Source organism: Telmatherina bonti, assembly GCF_933228915.1.
Source record: "Telmatherina bonti genome assembly, chromosome: 10".
Lineage (NCBI taxonomy): Eukaryota > Metazoa > Chordata > Actinopteri > Atheriniformes > Telmatherinidae > Telmatherina > Telmatherina bonti.
The window spans coordinates 21,955,910-21,969,390 of NC_136628.1; positions in this window are offsets into that span (position 1 = coordinate 21,955,910).

The window sequence follows — 13,481 nt, forward strand, 5'->3', positions numbered from 1 at the left end:
AAAGTCTCTCCCAAGCACTCTTAGAAGGAATGATTACTGTGGTTATTAATTTTCTCAATGACAGCAATCGTCTTTGGCCATCACAACCCTTAGTGGCGTTTAAGCACACTCTCCTGCAGTCCTCTTGCCTCTTTCTTAGACTTTGCTAATTGGTGTGAGTGTTGCAATTGATTGTAGATGAGAGCTTGCTGTTTATATCAAGGCACAAAAGAGAAGCCAGGCCACTGTAATTGGTCAGGGCAAAGGAAGAAAAGAGCACATACTGAGGGCTGTTGCAGAAAAGAGATTTCTTTTTTTTTTTTTTTTTTTATTGTGAGTGTATGTGTGTGCTTGAGGGAGATAGATCGTGTGGATGGGTCAGCAGGGAAATGAGTGAAAAGACAGAGTCATGCTGTATTTCTGACGTATTGTCAAGTGACTTGCCATCCCTCACCAACATGCACACACTCCAGCCTCCATCACCACCAAGCTGTCACAGCTATCAGTTACATTTTTTATGCCAATCAATCACTGGTTCTACCCATGCCAATCACTCCACATCCATCTCTGAATGTCTGTCAGTCTGTCAGTGTTTTCCCTTTCTACCCCTGTGCTATTCTCTCTTTCCCTGTAAATCCTGTGGTGAGTCACTGTCTGTTTCTGTAATGTCCCATCTCGGTTCTATATGCAGGGACACGAGCAAACAAACACATGGGTGCTGATTTGTAATGGCTTCCTACTGTTTCAGCATGAGTTTGCCTTCACATTGTTAAAATTGCATGAGCTGAAAGGTTTCAGCAGTGAATTGTAAGAAAAAAAAAAGGTGTGTTACTCACTATGGCTTGCTGTCACAGACATGAAAATGGGAAGCTTTTGGCTTGAAAGTCTATACTTTAGTTTTTTTTTTCCACAGTTCACAAACAGAATCAAAAATTTTCATCAATTATGCTCACAAATTCTAAAAGTCATCGAGGAGAAGCCAAATTCAACTAATGCAGCAAAAGTTTTACTTGACAATTTATCGATGAAAATTTGGAGAAAGAAAGTAACTGAAAGAAGAGTGCCACCTGCACCGAAACTTGAGTAACTAAACTTAAGTAGCAAATGTTGATTACTTGTAAGCATCATTTTAGAGAAAATGTTGACCAATTCCTCTATAAAACCTTGAGGAGGTTGTATTTGCTTATAATTCCATAAAGCTTAGTGCTATGACATGGCAAAAATATTAACTATCTCATTCATAAAAAAAAATAAAAAAAATGAAGCAGAACAATTTGTTTGATTGGGATCATTAGGTGTGAGTTAATGAGAGTTCCTTCGGTATAGTGGAATTAGCTACCAAATGTATAAACTTAAGGCAACAACTCTGTTTGATGCCATTTTGACATGTGTCATGGGCACGTCTGGGCAGAAATAAAGCCAGTCTTAAGTAAAAAGAAGAACCCTAGAATATGCTAAATGCTGCACACAATTTCTATCTTGTAAGTCTGTACACTCAAAGATGTTGGTGTGTCAACATCTTACAGTTCTGATCATGACAAGTGTCTGCACTGTTTTCCCATATCTGTTTATTACCAAATCATGTCATTTGTAACAGTACACTATCACCATGGCTATGACTGAGTACAAACACAATCTCTTTCCCAAATGCTTCATTTATCAACTTTCTTTGTGTGTATGTCTTGCCAAAGCTAAAATACAAATAGTGTAAATATCTGAGTCCATTTGGAAGCTAACTTCTGCTACTAAAGGTGATTGACAAATTTCAGCTGCCATGATAATGTACTCCGGTTGTCCCGATCATGCAGTGGAGTTGAGGTATATCTGAGCTTCTGCTCAGCACTTCCCGATGCTGGAAGTAAAATAGTTTGAATGCTGATGATGCAACTGTTAGTCTAGTCCAAATGGCTCCAGAGATTCACTTTTGCATATTCAGCTTTGACCACATTGTATGGGAGAGGCTACCACAAGTTTTCTTTTCTTTTCTTTTTAAATTAAACAAACAAAAAAAAAAAAAATGAAAAACTGCATCACTCTTTAAAAAAAGAGAATGAAGAACAGGTTGATTTCTAAGCTTTAATCAGGGCAGGTCCCATGGGGTTGAACAAGTGCACATTGATATGCAAAACAGCAATGCTTGCAGAGCCATTTCAGGAGGTGAAGCCTTTGTGAATTTATCTGAAAATGATTGGTGAATGCTGCCAAAATGAATTGAGTTGCAAGGATGTGTCAAAGTTGGAAAATAAGCCCAGTGTGACAGAAAAAAGGGAGGTTCTGTTGACGGACAAACTTGCTCCTTTATGAGCAATGGAGTCTGTTACAGAAGCAGCTTGTGGCGATAGTAACTGAGTAGGTAGACCATGCATAATTTGCGTGTGTACATTTGCATGTGTGATGGGTACTATCGAAAAGACAGTCATTAATTTACGTACGTATTTGGTGCGTTCATATTTGTGATTTATATGGTGATCAGTTTGTTTTCTTTTGTGTGTGCTAGAGGGGGCAGATAGCAGGAACATGCTGTTGTGTGGTTTGAGTAAGCTGATCCATCAGTGTTATCTCTGGGTTCCAGTAGGGGGAGTTATGCTGTTTTCGACTAAATAGATGAGTGGATGGGAGAACAGTATTCATCTTTTCTTCAATTATCTTTTCCCACTATTTTTCTTTTTTTCTTAAACTTACTTGCACTTTACTGACTCACAGGCTAAGTATAGGTATTGTGTGTTCTCAGTGTCCATGATACCAATTTAAAAAAAATCCAAAGGTTACCAATATTAAAATCCAAAGATATCAAAAGATGTACAATCACCTTGTTGTCTTCATCAGTAATAATAGGCAGCGACCAGGGCAGCCTTTACCTACTGTTGGGCCCCTGGGCTGAGAAGTTCTGTAGGCCCTGTCCTGTCCTCCAAATGTACCGAGCCACATTATAGAAAATAATATCCAGATTTACACGGAAGTTTTCTTTATTTAGTCATATTAACAAATTAATAACGTGACCATAATGAGCATGACCATGTCCAGCATTTTGGAGCTTTTTGGGGAACTCAGGATGAATGTGGAGAGGAGTCATGCACACCTGCAGATGACAGATACTGCGTGTTGCAGGTGGGATCCCCAGATGAGCTGTCCAAGTCCTAAATGTCATGTGTCGTCGGATGGTTACGGTTTCCACGCACGCAGCAGTCATTAACTTATACCAAAAGGTTTTTTTTTTTTGTTTTTTTTTTCCCAGTGGCTGGATTTCTTTGGCTATTTTTCTTTTATTCACATTCTAATGTCTTTATACCGTCTTTTTACTTCATCCCCTTTTTTGCATTTAACTGCTATCATTAACTTTTTCATAAATTTGCTCCCATACAGCTTTTTTTTGTATGTCCGACTTTAGCTGTGCCTGTGTGATGTGCCATTGCACATTCATATCTAAGAGCTGGCCCGCATTTTATGTTTGCACACAGGGGGCGGGATTTGGCACAGTGGCAACGGGTACCTTTGGATCAATCAGCAGTCTTAAATATGCATAAGATGCTGAATGACAGCAGAACTTGCAAGTTACATAACAATTAGACTTTTTAGGTAATTTTGTCCCAGATATGATAGGGTCCTAAACTCTGTGGGCCCCTGGGCTTCAGCCGAGGTAAACCCGTGCATCAAGACGGCCTTGGCAGCAACAGCTGATGATAACCTGACTCAAATAGCAACATTTGTAGCTATCAACAATTCTCTGCAGGTGTGTTAGTCTGATATTAACCTTAGCATGGATTGGGGGGGTTTCACACAAAGGCTTTATGAGAGTTTTTAGGTGGAAAAATAGAGAATTTTTTTCAGTGCATTTATGTTTTCCTCCAACAGTTTTAGATGCATTATGCTGAATGATAATAAATTTACAGCCAAGGCATTATAAAGTAAACATTGTTTTAAAATCCTTATGAACAGAAATGAAAAAATGCTCCAATCAATTATTGATATATATACCATAAGTAATATGATGCATGCAACAATGTTTTGTTTTATTGTTGCACATAGATAAGAAGGCAAAACATTTGTTGAATAACAATACATGCAAGACCTTTTAAAAGGTTGACTAAAATTAACATTTTCTATAATATGATCAAATAGTACTCAAGTAAAATTCAAAATCCTTCTGTAAATATTCCCATATTCTGTTCTACAGTCATCTGGCAGATGTACTTATCTAAAGGAACATACATCTAAGAAGTAATCATTTAATGTTATCAACATGTCTTTGTACAGTGGGAGGAAGATTGAGGGTCCAAAGTCAGTCACGCAAGGAGAACATGGAAACTCCACACAGAAAGACCACTGTTTAAACTTCCTCCCAGCCAGGGCTCAAACCAGCGACCTTCGTACCGTGAGGCTGCAATGCTAACCACTACACAGTGCAGCCCACAGCTACAGGATGAGGACACTGCCTGGTAAGCTGGCTGTAGTTATATTCACATGCAGAACGACAAACCCACTGCAGGCCAGGAGTCGAGCGTATCACACATTTTATTTATTACTGTGGTTTTGCAAACCTTTATCTAAACTAAGCCACCTACTTATTTGTAAAGTAAAATTGCACTTGTATAGCACCTACCAGGATAAAAATCATAATGTGTTTCACAAAGAAATAGAAGATAAAAGGAAATATAAAGTGCAAAAACTGCTTTTTTTAAAAGTGATCACTGAGCTGACAGATCAGAGAGGAAGGGAATGACTGTTGCAAAAGCTATATGAACTTAACTGCATTTGCTGAATGACCAGCAGACCTTGATCACATCGATGTTGGGTGTCCTATGGCTGTGGAAGTTCCCTGCAAGTTTGTGTCTGACCATGTAGTGCTCTGTATGTTAAACCAACATTTTTTAGCTCTGTACTGGATGGGGAGCCAGTGTGGCTGAATTACCAACGGGTGACATTAGAATACTTTGATGATTTCGTTTGGAGTCTTGCAGCAGCATCCTGTACAACCTGGAGAAGATCAAGAGATTTCTTTTTCTTTTTTTTTTTTTGTTTTTTTTTGTTTTTTCAGTCAAGTAAACAACAAATTGCAGAAATCAAAGTGTGATCAAATAAAAGCATAAAGGATCATAGAGCAAGTCATGATTCGGCACCGTGGCATTATTCTTTATGTAATTAAACAGGAACAATTTAACATGAGCATGCAGAAAGAGGACCTCCTAAACACAAAAATGTTTCACATAAGACGGAAGTTAGTCAAGAGAGCACTCTGTAGTACACTCTGTAAGTACGTACTCCCTGTACAGCATTATACAGTCACGTATTTACTTATTTTACTCTTTCAATTAAATCAATCAATAAACATATGAAATGAATTTGTTTGAATTAGGTTTGTATGGCATTGTACATCACCTTAGCCTCACAGTATGAAGACAACTGCTTTTAACTCAGGATTGAGGCCTTTCAAAGTGAAGTTTGCATATTTTCCCCAAGTGTGCATTTCAAGCGTGTACTCTGGCTTCCTTCCACAGTCCTAGAACATGAATGTCAGATCACTAGGAAACTCCTTCGTGAATATAACTGTCTCTGTGTTTTGCCTTGAGATGGACTGGTGACTTGTCCAGGGCACATTCTGCTTCTCACCTAATAGCTACTGGATTGGGTTCAGCTTCCTCACAACCCTGCTTTGGAAAGAGCAGTATAGAAAATTGATGGATGGAAGGATGGATGGATGTTATAACACTTACGCTGTGATCTTTTATGCCAACACTAAGGGTGTATCATTGGTTGGATGCAGATTTTATGTGTGCAGTTCAGTATGTTTAGTAAACAAAACAAACTGCTGTTGCTTGTTTTAGGAATGAGGTAGTACCTTATGAATGAAGTTTGTAATAAAATTTAAAGACATACTACAGAACTTTTGCCATTTTCCTTGTCATACACCCATATCAATGACAAATTTGGCATCCATCTTGCATCCTACCTGATGAGCAAAAGACAATCATACCACGACTCTTGTTTTCTCTCTTTTAATAACTCTCTTGCGTTTCTTTGCTGAATCAGCAATGTTGCACGTTTAAAACAGCCAGTGTGTTTTCCAGCGTGAAGCAGAAGTCTGCTGCAACATCACGTCATGTCCTGGATGTAAAAACTGTATAGTGTTCAGTCTCGGAGTGCTGCTGCGTAGCAACGGCTCTAGAAATGCACATGATAGATGTCACTGTGTCATCGAATAAGTCCGGAACGTGGAGTTTTAATGTTAGAAAGTTACGTAAAGTGTCTTTTAGGATCAGTCACAGAAGATTTGATATATCATAACTCACCAGTTCATTGCAGGGCTAGTGTCTAATTACTATACAATATTAATGTGGGTTTTTTTTTGTTTTGTTTTGTTTGTTTTTTTCCCAATTGAATGAGTCATTTATGTCTTCTTGCTGTGGGTCCAGTGGTAGCTGCTGTTTTTGTGCTACCATTTTTACAATGGTTTGTCTGAACACACAAACATGGTGCAGGTTTTGCTTGATATATGCTAAATAACTGTTTGTAAACAGTTTAAAGGTGGCAAAAACGTTTACCTGTGATATGCATATGTATATGTGTCTACCTGTGTGTCCTTGCTGTACCTAAACCGCTGGATCTACTCGAGGAAGAAAACCTGTTCATGTCCGGGAGAATTTTGGCCTCTGACAGTCACTGTCCATTCATAGCTGTGCTTGGCATTTAAAGTCATTTATATGCCCATTTTTCTAGTACATGTAAGTAGCTCTGACAAAACTTTGCACTCCTGACTCATTTGATAGGACCGTGACATCTATTATGTGCATTTCTGGAGCCTTCACTCCTCATCAGCATCTCATGGCTGAGAAACTGCACGTCACGACATGTGCTTTGGGGATGCCGCATGACATTGCAGCAAGCAAGTGGATACAAACCCATCGGGAGTTTTGCATGTGCACACTGATTCAGCAAAGAAAAAGAAAGAACAGAAGAGGAAGGCAGGAAAAGAAAGAAAGAGACAGGGGCAGCAATAAGATCTGAGTCAACATCAGACTGCCTTTTACTGGTTTCACAGTGCAGGTAGGATGCAAGATGACTGTCAAATTAACCACTAATAGAAGGCACCTAGCTTGGAAAATCAGCCAAACTTCCACAGAACACCTTTGAAAGAAAAATCCAAATTTTTGTCCACATTTAAACTTGGGATTCAGAAAAAGATGCACTCTGATGATCCCAGCTGGGAAATTGTAGCACAACATCATCAATATTTACCAGAAAGGCAAAATAAGATGCAAGCGCATTAAATAACTAGTGTAAATATTGTCTATCTATCTTTTGGTGTTGCTGTGCATCATTTTTATTTACTCATTTATGTTTTATCTCTTGACCACCTGACATTTATATGATTGCTGTCTCAGAACTTCTTGTTTTATTGTTCACGTTTTCAATAACACATGGGTAACATGATCAATAGAAAATCACACTCATATAGTTGCCTGGAAAGTTTTTTTTTATTATTATTTCAGTAGGAGAGGTATTCTCTGAGGCTAAACAAACACATTTTACAGATTACCTCTAAGACAAACACAGCTTTGACCCTCAGAAGACCCGTGGTGTCTTTACTTTCCACAGGACAACAACCAAGCGCACCTCAACACAATTTGTAATGCAGAGTTATAAAATCTTGATTTTTAAAACTGAGAAACAAAGAGAGAAATCTCCTTGAAGAAAAAGTCTGTGCTTATCGAGCCTTTTAGACAACACTTCCAGCTAACTCCTCTTATATCTCTAATTCACTGGTGAGTTGTTCATTGAATAATAGAAGAGTAGTCCTTGGATGAAATCCTCTCAATGCATGGCTGGAAGGAGTCGATATTCCTCTCTCAAGAAAATGTATTACTCTGCAAAGATGCAAAGAAGCTGCAATTTTCTCTCAAGGATTTTAACAGTATCACCTGTGCACAGGCAATGAGAGAGTAAGGTCTGACCCAGTATTGGAACATTGGTTTTAACCAAGAATAAAGAAGAGTTCTCAGCTATTTGACAGCTATTGAAGACTTCAGGTCAGTCTCTTGTTGGGATGTGAATACAGCATGTGGGAGATGATGCTAGACAGGCACCAAATCATTTGAGATTTATACACAACTAGTGACAATAAGTGTGGAAGTCAGGCAGATCTGAGCTAAGCAAGAGAGCAGAGAAGGTGAAGAGGCTAAGTGTGGACAAAAAGGGGTCTTAACATTGTCTCCAATAGGACAGGAGACCTAAAGGGGAAGTGTTTCTGTGGAATTGACAACAGGTCTTTCTAACATCTGGGCACCAAGAAGCTCCAGGTCTGAACTCAAGGGTACCAATTGGTGGGAAGAGTTTTGTGTGTGTCAGGTTTGAAGGCTGAGAAGCCATCTGTAAGGAATGGCATGTGGAAATTCGGTTCAGACAGCCAGTATGATGGCAGAAAACATAGGGAAGCCTAAGTTATACCATAACCAGTGATGTCATTCAATCTCCTATCATGTGTCCATCACTGAGAGAATCCCTACTTATGGGTCCAGCATGTAGTATGTAAGGCCATTTTGTGCAATTGTAATTTCCCAATTCATTACTGTAAAAGTCCTGCATTAAACACAAATTTTCTAAATAGAAGATAATACTTATTGAAGTGTTTTCTTTCTTCTCTTTTAGTACAAACTATACACACGGTACCACTCACTTCCCACACACCAATAAGTCATCATGCAGCTTACTCAGAAAGGCAAAAAAATAATTGTATCAACCTTCTATAACTCCTGCCAACAAGCACATATAATGTTGAACGGCCGAAGCGTTGCTTAAATGTGCAATTTTGATATAAGGAAATTTGAATCCCTTAAAATCAGGAACAAACGGCCATCTGGCACATTTTCCCTGTGGGCCGATGTAAACTTTGGGCCATTGCAGTTCATTCATTGGTCTGACTGGTCCATTAACTCAGTAGATCCATGGCCCAATCAAATGTTTACCCACCACACCCTTTTCTGTGGTTCCTGTGCTTAAGTATTTCAGTTGTAGACAGTACAGAACTTTATTTATTTATACATGGAAAATATTGATCTGTGGTTTATTGGTTCTTTACTTAATCGACACCAGGCTGAACCAGTCAGATACCTCACATAACGTTTCAACTCTTGGCCAGTGGATGCAGCTACGTGTTAGAATCAAAGGGATAACAGATAAGTGCAGAGAAACCACAGAATTACAGATAAAAAGATGCAGTCACATGTCTAAAAATGATTGACATGTTTGCCACAGGAGGAACTTGCTCAGCTGCCATGGATGGGAATGATGACGATGGCAGCAGCTGTGGTAAGCTGCACCGCTTTCACATCACCAAAGTTCTGTTCAGAGAACAGAAACATTTTAAAGCCAGAACGTTTAATCAATACAAGACACCTGTTGTAATGTCAGCTTGTCCTATATTAATGAAATTAGTTGATGATGTTGTCCTTCAAGAGATTTGCTGTTTTCAGTGGTTTCAACAGAAGGTTCTTAAATTTAGATCTTTTGTGTCTTCCAGGATTAAATCATCTTATTGAAAGTTAGAACATGATCATCATCATTTACAGTGATTTTGCAGCATCCTTATTTTGTTTATAAGCCTACTTGTTATTGGTTGTTTGTTGATAATCAGCTGCTTTTGGGCCTAAGTGTCTTAGAGGCAGCTTTGGTGTAGGTGTTTATGGACAAAATTTAACACTGTTTTTTTCATTACTGATGCAGCTTTTTTTCTTTTGGCTGTAGTTTGTTTTCTTTTCTTTTCTTTAATCAGAAAATCCAGAAATTCTGGACCTTACTTAATCATTATGTCAAAGAAGAAGAAGGAGAAGTGGGAAAAAAACTTGACTGAGAAAAAAATCTCCAGAAACAAAAACATTGTTTCTAGACTTTGTTCAATAGTTTTCATCTGAATATTTCAGTTCATTCCATTTTCTTTCTACATTTAACACAAAATAGGAAATGCTGCTCATCACTGTTCTGGAGCATAGTTGTTTATTTTATCATGAGATTACACGTAAAAGTACTTAATGTGTTCACAATCAGTGCTCACTCACTGCACGGCTGCATCACTATGAGATGAACATGCACAGGTTACATTAAAAGGCGTACAAAGATTTCTGGTGTTCATGATTGTACATGAGCTGGTCCGGGCCAAAAACCAGGGCCATTTTTTGTCCCTGTCCACCCCTGTTGACAGTTTTTCAGGAAGAAAGCACATTGCTATTGCTTTTGGATTTACTTATGTATTACTTTCCAGTACATATAAATTCTGTCATAAATATTTATTGCATGAGTGGTGGGTGATGACTAAAACGAAGTATGAAGCATGAAATTGTGAACCCAGTTTGTTGGCTGCAGGGGCTATGCTCCATAGGAGGCAATTTTTCCTTTAAGTGATATTCTAGAGAAACACATTGACAAAGTACAGTGTCAAAATATCACTAATTATTGTCACTCAAGCTACTAACTTAAATGTGAGAGAATAAAGAATGTTTTGCTGTGCTTCTAATTATTGTCCTTTTTAAAAGTTACTTATAATCTAATTAAACTTATAAGTAACCTGTAGGAATTAGTACCTTCATAAATTAAGGTACCAACATACTAAAGACATGGATATTTGAAATGTAAAGGAATGCACGTTAAAGATTTATTTATATAGAGTAACAGTCAAAAGTTTGGACACACTGTCTCATTGGATTTAATGGGAAAGAGTGTCTAAACTTTTTACTGGTAGTGTATAGAAACAAAAATATCTCAGTTCTACAGTTGAATCAATAGAAATGTGTTACTTTGTGGACAAAGCAAACATTGTGATAAGTTCACCTTAGGCCATAGATATTTTAAAAACCTCCCGTTATACTTCTCTCTCTCTCTCTCTCCCATATATATATATATATATATATATATATATATATATATATATATATATATATATATATATATATATATATATATATATATATGTATATACACAGACAGAGATGTCTGCAACTGTTACAAAGATTACTGTCAGCTAATGAGATGCCTGGAAAATGACCAAAAGAGATGATGTCTGAAAAGAAAAGTGAATCCAACTGTTGAAAACATCACTCAGAAACTCTGTGAGTCATGTTGATTTTAATTGTGGGAAGATGTTTTGATTCCACAAAGTGTAGGAGACACAGGCAGGAGGATGCTCTGCATCCACCCTGAGGTAATAAGATGACTCAATGACAGACTTCAGTTTGACCAAAACATACTAGATATTTACAAGTGTGTAATCTCAACTAGGTTGGAACCAGACCCCAACCATGGCGAGAGTGTGACTGCTGTCTCTTTTTGGTTGAAATATGGTGGATGATGGATGGATGGATAGATGGATGGTGCGATGGATAGACAGATAGATAGATAGATAGATAGATAGATAGATAGTGTCACTCCTTCCTCTCATCATAGAAGCGTACAAGGTGACTGTAATATTCCACTCCTCAGCAACAGCCAGGGAATGATAATGTGTCTGGGTTAACCCTCCGCATAGTTAAATCTTTCACAGGGCTGTTTTACAAACACTTTCCTCTCATGTGCGTACAAACACGTTGAAAGCAGTCCTGGAACATTAAAGGTGAAGGAAAGATACCACAATAATAATCATGTTATATAGCACAGGGGCCTTAGAGGGGAAGTCTTGAATAATGGTTACTACAATGACAGCTGGTATCATTTAGACTTGGCTCTCTTAAGCACTCAGTGGAAGAAGGGAGAGATCACAGACCTCACATTATTAACAATAAAGGCAGCATGTTCCTTTTTTTTCTTAATAAGCACCCTAGTTAGGTACTTTAAACGATGAATGCATAATTGCATGTGTAATAACACACGTGTAATAACACACATGTTCTGGTTTCTTTGCCTACCCCAAAAAGACACAATGATACATGCAAAATCAGGAAAGGAACTGTTTAAAAGAGCTTATATGCTTTGTTAAATATTTATCATCCTCCTCTCGAGCCTGATTGGGCCTCCCGGGTAAAGGCTCAGCCCCCAGGCACTTGTTTGCGTGCCCCACCCCCAAGCCTGTCCACAGAGAGGGGCCCCAATACCTGCGTCACGGGCAAGGGAACATTTATGCCGCCCATGGTCGTTGTCATCATAGGGGTCTTTGAGCCGCACTTAGTTCTGGTCCCTCCCCTAGACAACTGTTTGCCATGGGTGACCCTACCAGGGGCATAAATCCCCCAACAACATAGCTGCTAGGATCTTCAGGACACACAGACCCCTCCACCATGAGAAGGTGGTGGCTCAGGGAGGCCAACATACAAAAAAAATAAATATATAAATACCTACATACAAAATTCAGTCAATCTGATTTGATACCGGCTTTTGTTTCTTGACGAACCACATAGATTTGCAAACCAACATGGCTGTGTTATGATTTATTGCCGTGACATGTGAACAGTAAATTATATGTTTCCTAAAGCTTAAAGAAAATATACACCCAGAGTCATGTAGCTGGTGTGTGTCTAATTTCGTTTTACCTAACTTTGAAATTAGGGTTCAATGAGAAAAGGCTAACTGACACCAAAATTCTTGCAGCTTGCAGGATGTGTTATTCATGAAATTGTGAGTGTTGGAAGTAGTTTTCACTGTTTCAATACCTTTAAATTATTTATTCGGGCAAACTGTATAATCCCAGTTGCTCAGGACACATTCCACAGTTTTCCTGACCTAATGATCTAATTTCCTACCTGGACACATTCTATGAAAGTAGAGAGACACCATATCTGTAGAGAAAAGACAAATGTATGCAGAATTGATTTTAGACTGGAAAATAGAATTGCCAAAGATCGAACTCAATTCCATATGAAATTAAACTAAAGAAAAGTTTCTAGTTTGATTGAAGTTAGTGATTTGCTCCTTGTCTGTTTCATTCAGCAGAAGCCTCCCAGGACGTTTTCTTAGGAATTCTGGGCAGATTTTGAAAGAAGAGCGAGAACTCCAGTTAAGAGCTTGGAACAGCGTTAAATACACATTTTCTCTCGTGTTTGTTAAACTAATGTTTGACTTTCATTTCTCTTTTGTGTGTATCTGCACATCTTTTCATTTAGCCTGACTATTTGTGGAACATGTAGCAGCGTAAAATGTAGCATCATTTCAAGTTATACGGTATTTAGTGACTTTGATCCTATGGACATCATGCCCGATCATGTTCAACACTCTAGTCATAAACAATTACTCTGTTTTGTTACACTCTGATATGTGGTGGAAAATTTTTCATTATGAACAGAGCATTAGCAATCTTTTGATAACGTCAGCAGCACAGATTTTATAAATTCCTCCTCGAATGAATTATTCGTCATTATATTTTAATTTAGTTAGTTCTCAGTTGCTTCTTATCACATCACAAATCATGTTATTTTTGATGATATTATTTCTCCTTATACTTGATTTAGTGAAGTCTTCCTCACTTACAGGACTATTAAACTCACCATATCTGCAAAAAGGTTCGCATGATGTAAATGTCATGCTCA